Here is a 14,804-nt window from a genome sequence, read left to right on the forward strand (position 1 = left end):
CACATCATTCTCCTAATGATGTGATCCCGTTAATCAAATGACAACTCTTTGCCTATGGCTAGGAAACATAACCATCTTTGATCAACGAGCTAGTCAAGTAGAGGCATACTAGTGACACTCTGTTTGTCTATGTATTCACACATGTATCATGTTTCCGGTTAATACAATTCCAGCATGAATAATAAACATTTATCATGATATAAGGAAATAAATAATAACTTTATTATTGCCTCTAGGGCATATTTCCTTCAAACACTTCACCATTATTTGGGCCTTGAGGAAGGCATTGTGAAGTAATAAGTAGATGATGGGTTGCTAGAGTGACAGAAGCTTAAACCCTAGTTTATGCGTTGCTTCGTAAGGGGCTAATTTGGATCCACATGTTTCATGCTATGGTTAGGTTTACCTTAATACTTTTGTTGTAGTTGCGGATGCTTGCAATAGAGGTTAATCATAAGTGGGATGCTTGTTCAAGTAAGAACAGCACCCAAGCACCGGTCCACCCACATATCAAATTATCAAAGTATCGAATGCGAATCATATGAACGTGATGAAAACTAGCTTACGATATTCCCATGTGTCCTCGGGAGCGCTTTTCCTATTATAAGAGTTTGTTCCGGCTTGTCCTTTGATACAAAAAGGATTGGGCCACCTTGCTGCACTTTATTTACTTTTGTTACTTGTTGCTCGTTACAATTTATCCAATCACAAAACTATCTGTTACCACCTATTTCAGAACTTGCAGAGAATACCTTGCTGAAAACCGCTTATCATTTCCTTCTGCTCCTCGTTGGGTTCGACACTCTTACTTATCGAAAGGACAACGATAGATCCCCTATACTTGTGGGTCATCAAGACTCTTTTCTGGCGCCGTTCCAGAGAGTGTAGTGCCTTTGGTAGGTGGAATTTGGTAAGGAAAAATTTATATAGTGTGCTGAAATTTACTGTCACTTGTTACTATGGAAAGTAATTCTCTGAGGGGCTTGTTCGGGGTATCTTCACCCCGTCCAGTAGATCAAAGAGTTGCTCCTCAACCTACTGAACCTATTGAAAATGAAACTCCTTTTGAATTTCCTTCCCTATGATGGAAAAACTGCTAGCTAACCCTTTTACAGGAGATGGAACAAAGCATCCTGATGAGCACTTAATATATGTGGATGAAGTTTGTGGATTATTTAAGCTTGCCGGTATACCCCATGATGTTGCTAAAAAGAAGGTCTTCCCTTTATCTTTAAAGGGAGACGCATTGGTATGGTATAGGCTATGTGATGATATGAGATGATGGGACTATAAAAGATTGAAGTTGGAATTTTATCAAAATTATTACCCTATGCATCTTGTTCATTGTGATTGCAATTATATATATAATTGTTGGCCTCGCGAAGGAGAAAGCATCGCTCAAGCTTGGGGGAGGCTTAAATCAATGTTATATTCATGCCCCAATGATGAGCTCCCGAGAGAAATAATTATGCAAAGTTTTTATGCTCGGCTTTCTGAAAACAATCGCACCATGCTTGATACTTCTTGTGCTAGCTCTTTTATGATGAAGACTATTGAATTCAGATGGAATTTATTGGATAAAATTAAATGCAACTCTGAAGATTGGGACCTCGACGAAGGTAAGGAGTCAGGTATGACACCTAAGTTTGATTGTGTTAAATCTTTTATGGATACCGACATTTTTCGTAAGTTTAGTACTAAATATGGACTTGACTCTGAGATAGTAGCTTCTTTCTGTGAAACTTTTGCTACTTATGTTGATCTCCCTAAGGAGAAGTGGTTTAAATATCATCCTCCCATAGAAGTAAAAGTATCTGCACCCATTAAAGTTGAAGAAAAGACTGTCACTTATAATGATCCTATTATTCCTACTTCTTATGTTGAGAAACCACCTTTCCCTGTTAGAGTAAAGGATCATGCTAAAGCTTCAACTGTTGTTCGTAAAAGCAATATTAGAACTTATACACCTCCTGAGCAAGTTAAAGTAGAACCTAAAATTGCTATTGTTAAAGATCTCTTGTCTGATAATATTGATGGGCATGTTATTCAGTTCAAAGGTGAAACTACTAGAATTGCTAAACCTTGTGATAAAGATAAACATAGACCTGTGGTAGGCGTGCCTGTTATTTCTATTAAAATAGGAGATCACTGTTATCATGGCTTATGTGATATGGGTGCTAGTGCTAGTGTTATACCTCATGACTTATACAAAGAAATTATGCATGATATTGCACCTGTTGAGTTAGAAGATATTGATGTCACAATTAAACTTGCTAATAGAGATACTATTTCACCAATTGGAATTGTTAGAGATGTTGAAGTCTTGTGTGGGAAAATTAAATATCCTGCTGATTTTCTTGTTCTTACTTCTCCGCAAGATAGCTTTTGTCCCATTATATTTGGTAGACCCTTCTTGAACACTGTTAATGCTAAGATAGACTGCGAAAAGAATGTTGTTAGTATTGGCTTGGATGATATGGTTCATGAGTTTAATTTCTCTAAATTTAGTAAACAACATCATGAGGAAGAATTACCTAGTAAGGATGAAATTATTGGTCATGCTTCTATTGCCGTACCTCCTAGTGATCCTTTAGAACACTATTTGCTAGACCATGAAAATGATATGTTCATGAATGAAAGAAGGGAAATAGATTAAGTATTCTTTAAACAGGAACCAATTCTGCATCACAATTTGCCTGTTGAAATTTTAGGGGATCCTCCTCCACCCAAGGGTGATCCCGTGTTTGAGCTTAAACCTCTGCCCGATAATCTTAAATAAGCTTATCTTGATGAAAAGAAGATATATCCTGTTATTATTAGTGCTAACCTTTCAGAGCATGAAGAAGAAAGATAATTGAAAACTCTTTAGAAGCATCGTGCTGCTATTGGATATACTCTTGATGATCTTAAGGGCATTAGTCCTACTCTATGTCAACATAAAATAAATTTGGAAGAACATGCCAAACCAGTTCATGATCCTCAACGACGTCTGAATCCTAAAATGAAAGAAGTGATAAGAAAAGAAATACTAAAGCTTTTGGAGGCAGGTATAATCTATCCCGTTGCTGATAGTGAGTGGGTAAGTCCTGTCCATTGTGTCCCTAAGAAGGAAGGTATTACTGTTGTTCCTAATGATAAAGATGAATTGATTCCACAAAGAATTATCACAGGTTATAGGATGGTAATTGATTTCCGCAAATTAAATAAAGCCACTAAGAAAGATCATTACCCCTTACCTTTTATTGATCAAATGCTAGAAAGATTATGCAAACACACACACTATTGCTTTCTAGATGGTTATTATGGTTTCTCTCAAATACCTGTATCGGCTAGAGATCAATCAAAGACTACTTTTACATGCCCTTTTGGTACTTTTGCTTATAGACGTATGCCTTTTGGTTTATGTAATGCACCTGCTACCTTTCAAAGATGCATGATGGCTATATTCTCTGACTTTTGTGAAAAGATTTGTGAGGTTTTCATGGATGACTTTTCTGTCTATGGTTCCTCTTTTGATGATTGCTTGAGCAATCTTGATCGAGTTTTGCAGAGATGTGAGGAAACTAATCTTGTCTTGAATTGGGAAAAGTGCCACTTTATGGTTAATGAAGGTATTGTCTTGGGGCACAAATCTCTGAAAGAGGTATTGAAGTTGATAAAGCCAAGGTTGATGCTATTGAAAAGATGCCATGTCCCAAGGACATCAAAGGTATAAGAAGTTTCCTTGGTCACGCCGGATTTTATAGGAGGTTCATTAAGGACTTCTCGAAAATTTCTCGGCCTCTGAATAATTTATTGCAAAAAGATATACCATTTGTCTTTGATGATGATTGTGTAGAAGCATTTGAAATACTTAAGAAAGCATTAGTCTCTGCACCTATTGTTCAGCCACCTGATTGGAATTTACCCTTTGAAATTAGGTGTGATGCTAGTGATTATGCTGTAGGTGCTGTTCTAGGGCAAAGAGTTGATAAGAAATTAAATGTTATTCATTATGCTAGTAAGACTCTAGACAATGCTCAAAGAAATTATGCTAGTACTGAAAAAGAGCTTTTAGCAGTTGTATTTGCTTGTGATAATTTCAGACCTTATATTGTTGATTCTAAAGTAACTATTCACACTGATCATGCTGCTATTAAATACCTTATGGAAAAGAAAGATGCTAAACCTAGACTTATTAGATGGGTTCTCTTGCTACAAGAATTTGATTTGCATATTGTTGATAGAAAGGGAGTTGAGAACCAGACAACTTGTCTAGGTTAGAAAATATTCTTGATGACCCACTACCTATTAATGATGACTTTCCTTATGAACAATTAAATGTTATAAGTACTTCTCATAGTACTCCATGGTATGCTGATTATGCTAATTATATTGTTGCTAAGTTTATACCACCTAGCTTCACATACCAGCAAAAGAAAAAGTTCTTCTATGATTTGAGACATTACTTTTGGGATGACCCACATCTTTATAAAGAAGGAGTAGATGGTGTTATTAGGCGTTGTGTACCTGAGCATGAACAGGAACAGATCCTACGCAAGTGTCATTTCGAGTCTTATGGAGGACACCACGCTGGAGATAGAACTGCACATAAGGTACTGCAATCTGGCTTTTATTGGCCTACTCTCTTCAAGGATGCCCGTAAGTTTGTCTTGTCTTGTGATGAATGTCAAAGAATTGGTAATATCAGTAGACGTCAAGAAATGCATATGAATTATTCACTTGTTATTGAACCGTTTGATGTTTGGGGCTGTGATTATATGGGACCTTTTCCTGCCTCTAATGGATCCACACATATTCTAGTTGCTGTTGATTACGTTACTAAGTGGGTAGAAGCTATTCCAACTAGTAGTGCTGATCATAACACTTCTATTAAAATGCTAAAAGAAGTTATTTTTCTGAGGTTTGGAGTCCCTAGATATTTAATGACTGATGGTGGTTCACACTTTATTCATGGTGCCTTCCGTAAAATGCTTGCTAAATATGATGTCAATCATAGAATTGCATCTCCTTATCACCCACAGTCTAGTGGTCAAGTAGAGTTGAGCAATAGAGAGCTCAAATTAATTTTGCAAAAGACTGTTAATAGGTCTAGAAAGAATTGGTCTAAGAAACTTGATGATGCATTATGGGCATATAGAACTGCATAAAAAAATCCTATGGGTATGTCTCCGTATAAAATGGTTTATGGAAAAGCATGTCAATTACCTCTCGAACTAGAACATAAGGCATATTTGGCTATTAAAGACCTTAACTATGATTTCAAACTTGCCGGTGAGAAGAGGTTATTTGATATTAGCTCACTTGATGAATGGAGAACCCAGGCTTATGAAAATGCCAAGTTGTTTAAAGAAAAAGTTAAAAGATGGCATGATAAAAGGATACAAAAGCGTGAGTTTAATGTAGGTGATTATGTATTGCTATACAACTCTCGTTTAAGATTTTTTGCAGGAAAACTTCTCTCTAGATGGGAAGGCCCCTATGTTATCGAGGAGGTCTATCGTTCCGGTGCCATAAAAATCAACAACTTCGATCGAACAAATCCGAAGGTGGTAAACGGTCAAAGAATTAAACATTATATCTCAGGTAATCCCATAAATGTTGAAACCAATATTATTGAAACCGTAACCCCAGAGGAATACATAAGGGACACTTTTCGGAATGTTTCAGACTACGAAAAGGAATAGGTATGTGGTACGGTAGGTAAACCGACTCCAAAACAATTTTTAAGGCAATATTTCTCCGTTTTGGAATATTTAGAAAAATAGAAAAATAAGTAGCAGTCCAGGAAGGACACGAGGGCCCCATGAGGGTGGTGGGCGCGCCCTACCCCCCTGGGCGCGCCCCTACCTCTTGAGCACCTCGTGTGCCTTCCGGACTCCGTTTTCTTGCACGTTACGTATTTTGGTCGGTAAAAAATCATTATATAACCTCCCGATGGTTTTGACTCCCGTATCACGCAAAAATCTCCTGTTTTTGTTTCAAGCTATTTTTCTGACAGATCTAGGTTATCATGACGGCCCCAAGCGCCTCCAAGGACAAGTTCTTCGAGAAGGTCATCAACCCTTGCCTCGCGGAGGTGCTGCGACACCCTCAAACCATTGAGTTGTGTGATGGGTTGCTGCACATCCACGATGAAGAGGGACCAAAGGGGACCGGAAGCATGGAGACGAGGCTCGAAGCAGTGGAGCAACAAGTTTTCAAGTGCCAAAGGATGGTTGAGCGTGGAATAAGCGCTAGCCACATGATGCTCGCGGAGTTCACTAACAACTATGAGCCGGATGTCAAGAATACCGAGGAGGCCATCTTCAAGCTACATGAGAAGATCGAGCACCTCCAAGCCCAAGTCTATGACCTTCAAAACCAAAACTGTGAGTATGAATATAGATTCAAAAGAATGAGTTTGGATGCAGATTTGAGGATTCCGGAGACTCGATCATCTTTCTATGATGGTGAACCTATGCCCTGGAAGATGGATGACAAGCCCGCATCATCAACAACACCTCTACTGTCTCCTCCAATAAAGAAGAATTGAGTATCTGGGTATGGGCACTCCCCTTGGCAACTGCCAAGCTTTGGGGGGGGGGGGGTGCCCCGGTATCGTATCACGATCACAACTCCTATATTTACCGTTTTTCTTAGTTCGATCTTATTAGTAGTATCTTGATCTAGTAGAATAAAGTTTATGGCATGATCTAGCTTTGAGTTTTGCTTTATGATCTCTCTATGTAATCGAGTACGTGAGCTATATATAATAAAAATTAGTGTTGAGTCAAGGGCTTGATTGTTTTGCCATAATCTTGGGTGAATAAAAGAAAGAATAAAAGAGTAAAAAGAAACAAAAAGTTCATATTGATCTTATTGAGAGTAATGACTTCACATAGAAAGAGTATGATGATTAAAAGTTGTTGGGAGTTGGCAGACATAGCTTTGGTCATTGTTGCAATTAATAGGAAGTAATAAGGAAAGAGAGGTTTTCACATATAGATATATTATCATTGACATCTTTTATGATTGGGAGCACTCATTAAAATATGACATGCTAAAGAGTTGATGTTGGACAAGGAAGACAACGTAATGAGTTATGTCTTTCTTATATCTGAGATAAAGTATGTTGTCATGGTTCCTCTAACTTGTTGAGCTTGCCTTTCCCCCTCATGCTAGCCAAATTCTCAGCACCAAGTAGAAATACTACTTGTGCTTCCAAAATCCCTAAACCAGTTTTGCCATGAGAGTCCACCATATCTACCTATGGATTGAGTAAGATCCTTCAAGTAAGTTGTCATCGGTGCAAAGCAATAAAATTGTTCTAAATATGTATGATTGATTGGTGTGGGAGAAATAAGCTTTATACGATCTTGTGATGTGGAAGTAATAAAAGCGACAGACTGCATAATAAAGGTTCATATCACAAGGGGCAATATAAAGTGACGTTCTTTCGAATTGAGATTTTATGCATCCAACCATAAAAGTGCATGGCAACCTCTGCTTCCCTCTGCGAATGGCCTATCTTTTATTAATATCTTCTGCCTTATGCACGAGTCACAGTGATCTTCACCTTTCCTTTTTCATTTTATCCTTTGGCAAGCTCAGCATGTTGGAAAGAACATGATATATATATATCTAATTGGATGTAGGGGAGCATGAACCATTATTGTTGACATTACCCTTGAGGTAAAAGGTTGTGGGGCAAAACTATAAGCCCCTATCTTTCTCTGTGTCCGATTAAAACTTCGTAACCACAAGTATTGCGTGAGTCTTAGCAATTATGGGGGACTAAATGATAGTTGAGTATGTGGACTTGCTTTTTAGCTCTGACATAGACTCTTTCCGATGTTATGATAAATTGCAATTGCTTCAATGACTGAGATTATAGGAGGTAGGGGACACGATGTTTTACCCAGGTTCGGGCCCTCTTGATGGAGGTAAAACCCTACGTCCTGCTTGATTAATATTGATGATATGGGTAGTACAAGAGTAGATCTACCACGAGATCAGAGAGGCTAAACCCTAGAAGCTAGCCTATGGTATGATTGTATGTTGTCCTACGGACTTAAACCCTCCGGTTTATATAGACACCGGAAAGGGCTAGGGTTACACAAGGTCGGTTACAAAGGAGGAGATATAAATATCTGTATTGCCTAGCTTGCCTTCCACGCCAAGTAGAGTCCCATCCGGACACGAGACGAAATCTTCAATCTTGTATCTTCATAGTCCAACAGTCCGGCCAAAGGATATAGTCCAGCTGTCCGGAGACCCCCTAATCCAGGACTCCCTCAGTCCGACCGAGTAGACTGCGGGGCCACCTCGGGGCAACTAGAGGGTTGGTTTTACTTGTAGGATGTCTCATCTGAGTGTGCCCTGAGAACGAGATATGTGCAGCACCTATCGGGATTTGTCGGCACATTCGGGCGGTGTTGCTGGACTTGTTTTACCATTGTCGAGATGTCTTGTAACCAGGATTCCGAGTCTGATCGGGCCGTCCTGGGAGAAGGAATATCCTTCGTTGACCGTGAGAGCTTGTGATGGGCTAAGTTGGGACACCCCTGCGGGGATTTGAACTTTTGAAATCCGTGCCCGCGGTTATGGGCAGATGGGAATTTGTTAATGTCCGGTTGTAGAAAACCTGAAACTTACTTAATTAAAACGCATCAACCGCGTGTGTAACCGTGATGGTCTCTTCTCGGCGGAGCCCGGGAAGTGAACAGAGTGTTGGAGTAATGTTAGATGTAGGTTGTTCTAGGATCACTTCTTGATCATAGTTGTTCGACCGTGCTTTTGCCTTCTCTTCTCGCTCTCATTTGCATATGTTACCCACCATATATGCTAGTCGCTTGCTGCAGCTCCACATCATACCTTTACCTTACCCATAAGCTTAAATGGTCTTGATCACGAGGGTGTGAGATTCCTGAGTCTCCGTGACTCACAGATTCCTTCCAAAACCAGATGCAGGGACCGATGATACCGCTCCAGGTGATGCGTTTGAGCTCAAGTGGGAGTTCGATGAAGACTCTCGTCGCTACTACGTTTCTCTCCTAGATTATCAGTAGTGGTGCCCAGTTGGGGCGATCGGGGACTTTGTCGCATTTGGGGGTTGATCTTTATTTTGGTTCCGTAGTGAGAGCCTGAGTGTATTGGATGAATGTAATGACTTATTTATGTAATTGTGTGATGTGGCGAGTGTAAGCCAAGTATGTACCTTTCCCCTTTATTTATTTACATGGGTTGTTGTGAAGATTACCTCACTTGCGACATTGCTTTCAATGCGGTTATGCCTCGAAGTCGTGCTTCGACACGTAGGAGATATAGCCGCATCGAGGGCATTACAAGTTGGTAATCAGAGCCTTCCCCAACCTTAGGAGCCCCCTGCTTGATCGAATCGTTGGCGTTGTTGAGTCTAGAAAAATGTTTTGAGTCATTTAGGATTATATATATCGGAGAGTAGGACTTCTTTTTACTCCTCAGTCCCTTCGTCGCTCTGGTGAGGCATCCTGGCGTAGAGTTTTGACTCTTCTCTTCTCAAATTTCACTAAATTTTTATAGGATCACGCGGGTATCTTGGCATCGTTTCGATGGTTTTGTGACGAGAACATTGTTCTTGGTGCCTCCTGACATTTAGGGGTTGTAGCAGTGTCCCGGGGAGTTGAGCTCCGAGGTGTTGTCGTCACAATTTTATCGTTGCAGTTCTGGAATACCTGAGTTTCGCCGACATCGAAAATCTCTTTTATGCAGTTGTTGGTGAGATAACCTCGACGCCACCCAGTACTGGGGCGGGAGTTCGGGAGTATTGCCATAACTCGTATAACGGATGCTTTTCTAAGGTTGAGGTAAATGATTTCCGAACGTTTCTTGGTTATGTGTTGAAGGATGGATACAGCTGGATGTAGGATTTGCTAGTTTTGGGTGAGATATTATGCTTCCCCTGTATCCCCAACACCCGATTGCATAACCGGAAAATTTTGGGAGTTTATATGTAACGCCCTCGATGCGGCTATATCTCCCACGTGTCGAAGCACGACTTAGAGGCATAACCGCATTGAAAGCAAGGTCGCAAGTGAGGTAATCTTCACAACAACCCATGTAATACATAAGGGAAAGAGATACATAGTTGGCTTACAATTGCCACTTCACACAATTACATGAATAAAGCATTACATCATCCAGATACACACAAGGTCCGACTACAGAACCAAAATAAAAGAAGACTACCCCAAATGCTACACAGATCCCCGATCGTCCCAACTGGGTTCCACTACTGATCAACTGGAAACATAATAACATAACAAACACGATCTTCATCGAGCTCCTCCTGAGCTCAGTTGCGTCATCTTCAGGGTATCGTCGACACCTGCAAGCTGGTTTTGGAAGTAACTGTGAGTCACGGGGACTCAGCAATCTCACACCCTCGCGATCAAGACTATTTAAGCTTATGGGTAAGGTAAAGGTATGAGGTGGAGCTGCAGCAAGCGACTAGCATGTATGGTGGCTAACCTTACGCAAATGAGAGCGATAAGAGAAGGAAAAAGCACGGACGAACAACTGTGATCAAGAAGTGATCCTAGAACAACCTATGTCAAGCATTACTCCAACACCGTGTTCACTTCCCGGACCCCGCCGAGAAGAGACCATCACGTCTACACACGCGGTTGATGTATTTTAATTAAGATAAACTTCAGGTTTTCTACAACCGGACATTAACAAATTCCCATGTGCCCATAACCGCGGGCACGGCTTTCGAAAGTTCAATCCCTGCAGGGGTGTCCCAACTTAGCCCATCACAAGCTCTCACGGTCAACGAAGGATATTCCTTCTCCCAAGACAATCCGATCAGACTCGGCATCCCGGTTACAAGACATCCTCGACAATGGTAAAACAAGTCCAGCAAAGCCGCCCGAATGTGCCGACAAATCCCGATAGGAGCTGCACATATCTCGTTCTCAGGGCACACTCAGATGAGACTAGCTATGAGTAAAACCAACCCTCAAGTTTCCCCGAGGTGGCCCCGCAGGCAGCTCAGTTCGGACCAACACTCAGAGGAGCACTGGCCCAGGGGGTTAAAATAAGATGACCCTCAGGAGCGTGACTCCCAAGGGAAAAGTAGGTGGTGGTGAGGCAAATGGTAAAACCAAGATTGGGCCTTGCTGGAGGAGTTTTATTCAAAGCGAACTGTCAAGGGGTTCCCATTATAACCCAACCGTGTATGGAACGCAAAAGCCGGGAACATAACACCGATATGACAGAAACTAGGGTTGCAAGAATGGAACAAAAAACCAGGGATAAGGCTGAGCCTTCCACCCTTTACCAAGTATATATATGCATTAATTTAAATAAAAGATATTGTGATATCCCAACAAATATCCATGTTCCAACAAGGAACAAACTCCAATCTTCACCTGCAACTAACAACGCTATAAGAGGGGCTGAGCAAAGCGGTAACATAGCCAAACAACGGTTTGCTAGGACAAGGTGGGTTAGAGGCTTGGCATAGCAATATGGGAGGCATGACAAGCAAGTGGTAGGTATTGCAGCATATGCATAGCAAAAGAGCGAGCATCTAGCAAGCAAAGATAGAAGTGATTTCGAGGGTATGGTCATCTTGCTTGAAATCCCGCAAGGAAGAAGAACAAGTCCATGAAGAAGACAAACAGATGTAGTAGAACGGGTCCTCACAAACGCGACGTTATCGGAACCAACCCGAAGAAGCAACACCGGAAAGAAGCACACAACATAGTAAACAACCAACACATGAACATGGCATGATATGCGGGATGCGATATGCGGTGCATATGCATGATTTGGAAAGGAATGATTAAACCTAGCCTCAACTTGAAATCCAAGAGTGCCACTGGAAAGGGGAGTTGATTTCGGTCGAAATCGATATAAAGATCACCGGAATCGGATGCATGGTTTGGAAATGGCAAGCAAAACAAATATGGCACCGGTCTGTGATAATCAGCAAGTGACCATCTAAATACATCAAGATAAATATGCTACAGCACTCAAACATAGCAACAAAATACATGGCAGGGATCCACTCATGATGCTTGACAAAACATGAACTCTGGGCTACGGCTAATTCACTCATTTATAGGTTCAAACAAGCATGGCAAAAGTGCAAAAGACAACAAGTTACAGACTTTGTGAAATTATCAACATGTCAGGAATTTATCATCAGGAAGCAATCTTTAGAGCATGAAAAGTACATGCTACAAGAACATATCATGGTAAAGCAAGGCATGGCATGAAGCTACTCAAATCATATAACAAAAGTCCCTTAGTGACCATAAGCCAAAAGGGATCAGAAAATACAATTGCAAGCATGTGAACATAGCAATTAACGAAAACAGATTCTGACTTAGCAAAAAACTGGAGCATGGCAAAACAGATAACGAGTAGGCATGTTTACGAGCTCGATGCACTCACTACGAGGCATTGCATGACAAACTAAGCATACACCCAGCCAGAAGACAAGTCATAGAAGCTAGACATGGCAAGCATGCACGGATCAACAACAACAAGCTTGGCAAAATTGCTAAACATGTTAACAATCTGCCAGGAATATTTTATAGCAAAAGTAGAGCTTGATTGACTCAAGCTAGGGTGCTCCATAATGCAAACAAAGACATGGATGGATAGAGCACAACAATATCTACAAAGCATCCTTACTGATCATGCTCAAAAGAGACACGGATCACTAGGAAACAACATGAACATATGGCATAAAAATAATAACAGGACAAGGACTTAGTGAAATTCGAAGTCCCTGAAATCAGTATCATTGAGTAAGCTACTTTGCATGCTTGTGCTAGTCACCACAAAGATCACAAAAATACATGGCATACACCCCTGTGAAGATGGCATGGCATACATCAAAACACATGTAGAGCTCAGGATCATAGCATGCACACATTAATCATGGCAAAAATGACAAAAATGCAAATGCTGAAACAGATCTGAAACTATCCTCACATAGCCCTCTTCCAACAGCATTTCGGGCATCAAGATGAGCTCAAATGAAAATGATTAAGTGAGATGAAATGATGTACTCATCGAGAAGAACATTTTGATATGCTACACGCACGAATTGGGGCTACGATGAGGAAGTTATGACATGACGAAGATTGCATAAAAACTAGGGTTAGAGAGGCAAAAGTCAACCGAGTCGGTTTCAGATCCAGATTGGGATCTCGCACTGTAGCTGTACGGACTTCGAGGATGGCCGCGCCGGAGGTACTGTAGCCGCCGGAGAAGAAGAGGCGGCCAACGGGGGCGTGTTTGTCGAGGAGCTCGCCAGAGAGGAAGGCTCGCCGGCCGGAGGAGCTCGCCGGCTCAGAGCGGCGCTGCGAGGCGCGAAAGCCGGAGCGGGGCGCCGCGGTGGTTTGCACCGGCGAGCAGTCGGCTCGTCGGAGCGGTGGAGGGTGGCGCCGGCGCGCGAAAGGGCGGCGTGGTCGTCGAGCCAAGCGGCGGGGTGCGCGTTGACCCGGGCGGCGGATGGATGGGCCATAGGGGGCCGCGTTTGGGCCCGGTGAGCCTGCGCGGGGAGGCGGCGAAGTGGGGCGCTGACCCGGGCGACGTGGCGGCGCTCGATTGGCGGAGAGCGGCGGCGGGGTGACGTGGCGTCCGGCGATTGGCTGGAGCGACGTGTCCGGCGGGGCAGACATTGTCCGGCGCGGTGAGGACGCGTCCGACGGCGCGAGGGGAGGGATTTTTAGGGTTCATCTGCGCGAGATTTCGAAGGAGAGCACATATTTATAGGTAGAGGGAGCTAGGAGAGTCCAAATGAGGTGCGGTTTGCGGCCACGCGATCGTGATCGAACGATCTAGATGATGGAGAGGGTTTAGGTGGGTTTTGGGCCACTTTGAAGGGGTGTTGGGCTGCAACACACACAAGGCCTTTTTGGTCCCTCGGTTAACCGTTGGAGTATCAAACGAAGTCCAAATGGCACGAAACTTGACAGGAGGTCTACCGGTAGTAAACCAAGGCCGCATGACAAGTCTCAGTCCAATCCGAGAATGTTTAACACCCGCACACGAAAAGAGGCAAAAGGGGACACCGGATGACATAGGAGCGCCGGATTGCAAAACGGACAACGGGGAAAATGCTCGGATGCATGAGACAAACATGTATGCAAATGCGATGCACATGATGACATGATATGAGATACATGACACGCAAGCAATGACAAGGCAACAACAGTGAATAACTGGAAGACACCTGGCACAACAGTCTCGGGGCGTTACAACACTCCACCACTATGAGAGGATCTCGTCCCGAGATCTAGAATGGCACCGGAGGGAAAAGGAAGAGGAAGAGAAGAGGTAAAACTAATGTTGCTTCTTTGATAAACGAGTGAAACCAAAGAACCTTGAAAAGTTGAACAAATTGAAAGAAAGAATACAATGGAGAAGAACAAAGTTGCAAGCACTCCGGTAGGGAAGAGTAACAAGGAAGAACAAATTCGGGCAACACTCCGGTTGAAAAGAGATGCAAGTCTTGATAAGGCGAAACGAACTCGAGCAGAGGACACAACACTCCGGTTAAATGGATAAGCACGAAAAGAGCACGATCCTGTCAAAACAAGAATATGGGTTGAAGAGAGCAACATGACACTGCCTCCGGGAGAAAGAAATAGAAGATAGATAACTGAAATAAAAGAATGGAGAAGAAAATGCCGACTTCTGCCACAAAATGGCTTGAAAGGCATCTTTAGGAGAAGGGTCGAACGGAGTTGTTGGAAAACCAACAACGAAAAGAGTAAACTTGTTGTGGTCTTATAGAAAGCATCTCAAAACTATGAGGTGAA

The sequence above is a fragment of the Triticum dicoccoides genome, chromosome 2A (assembly GCF_002162155.2).
Source record: "Triticum dicoccoides isolate Atlit2015 ecotype Zavitan chromosome 2A, WEW_v2.0, whole genome shotgun sequence".
Classification (NCBI taxonomy): domain Eukaryota; kingdom Viridiplantae; phylum Streptophyta; class Magnoliopsida; order Poales; family Poaceae; genus Triticum; species Triticum dicoccoides.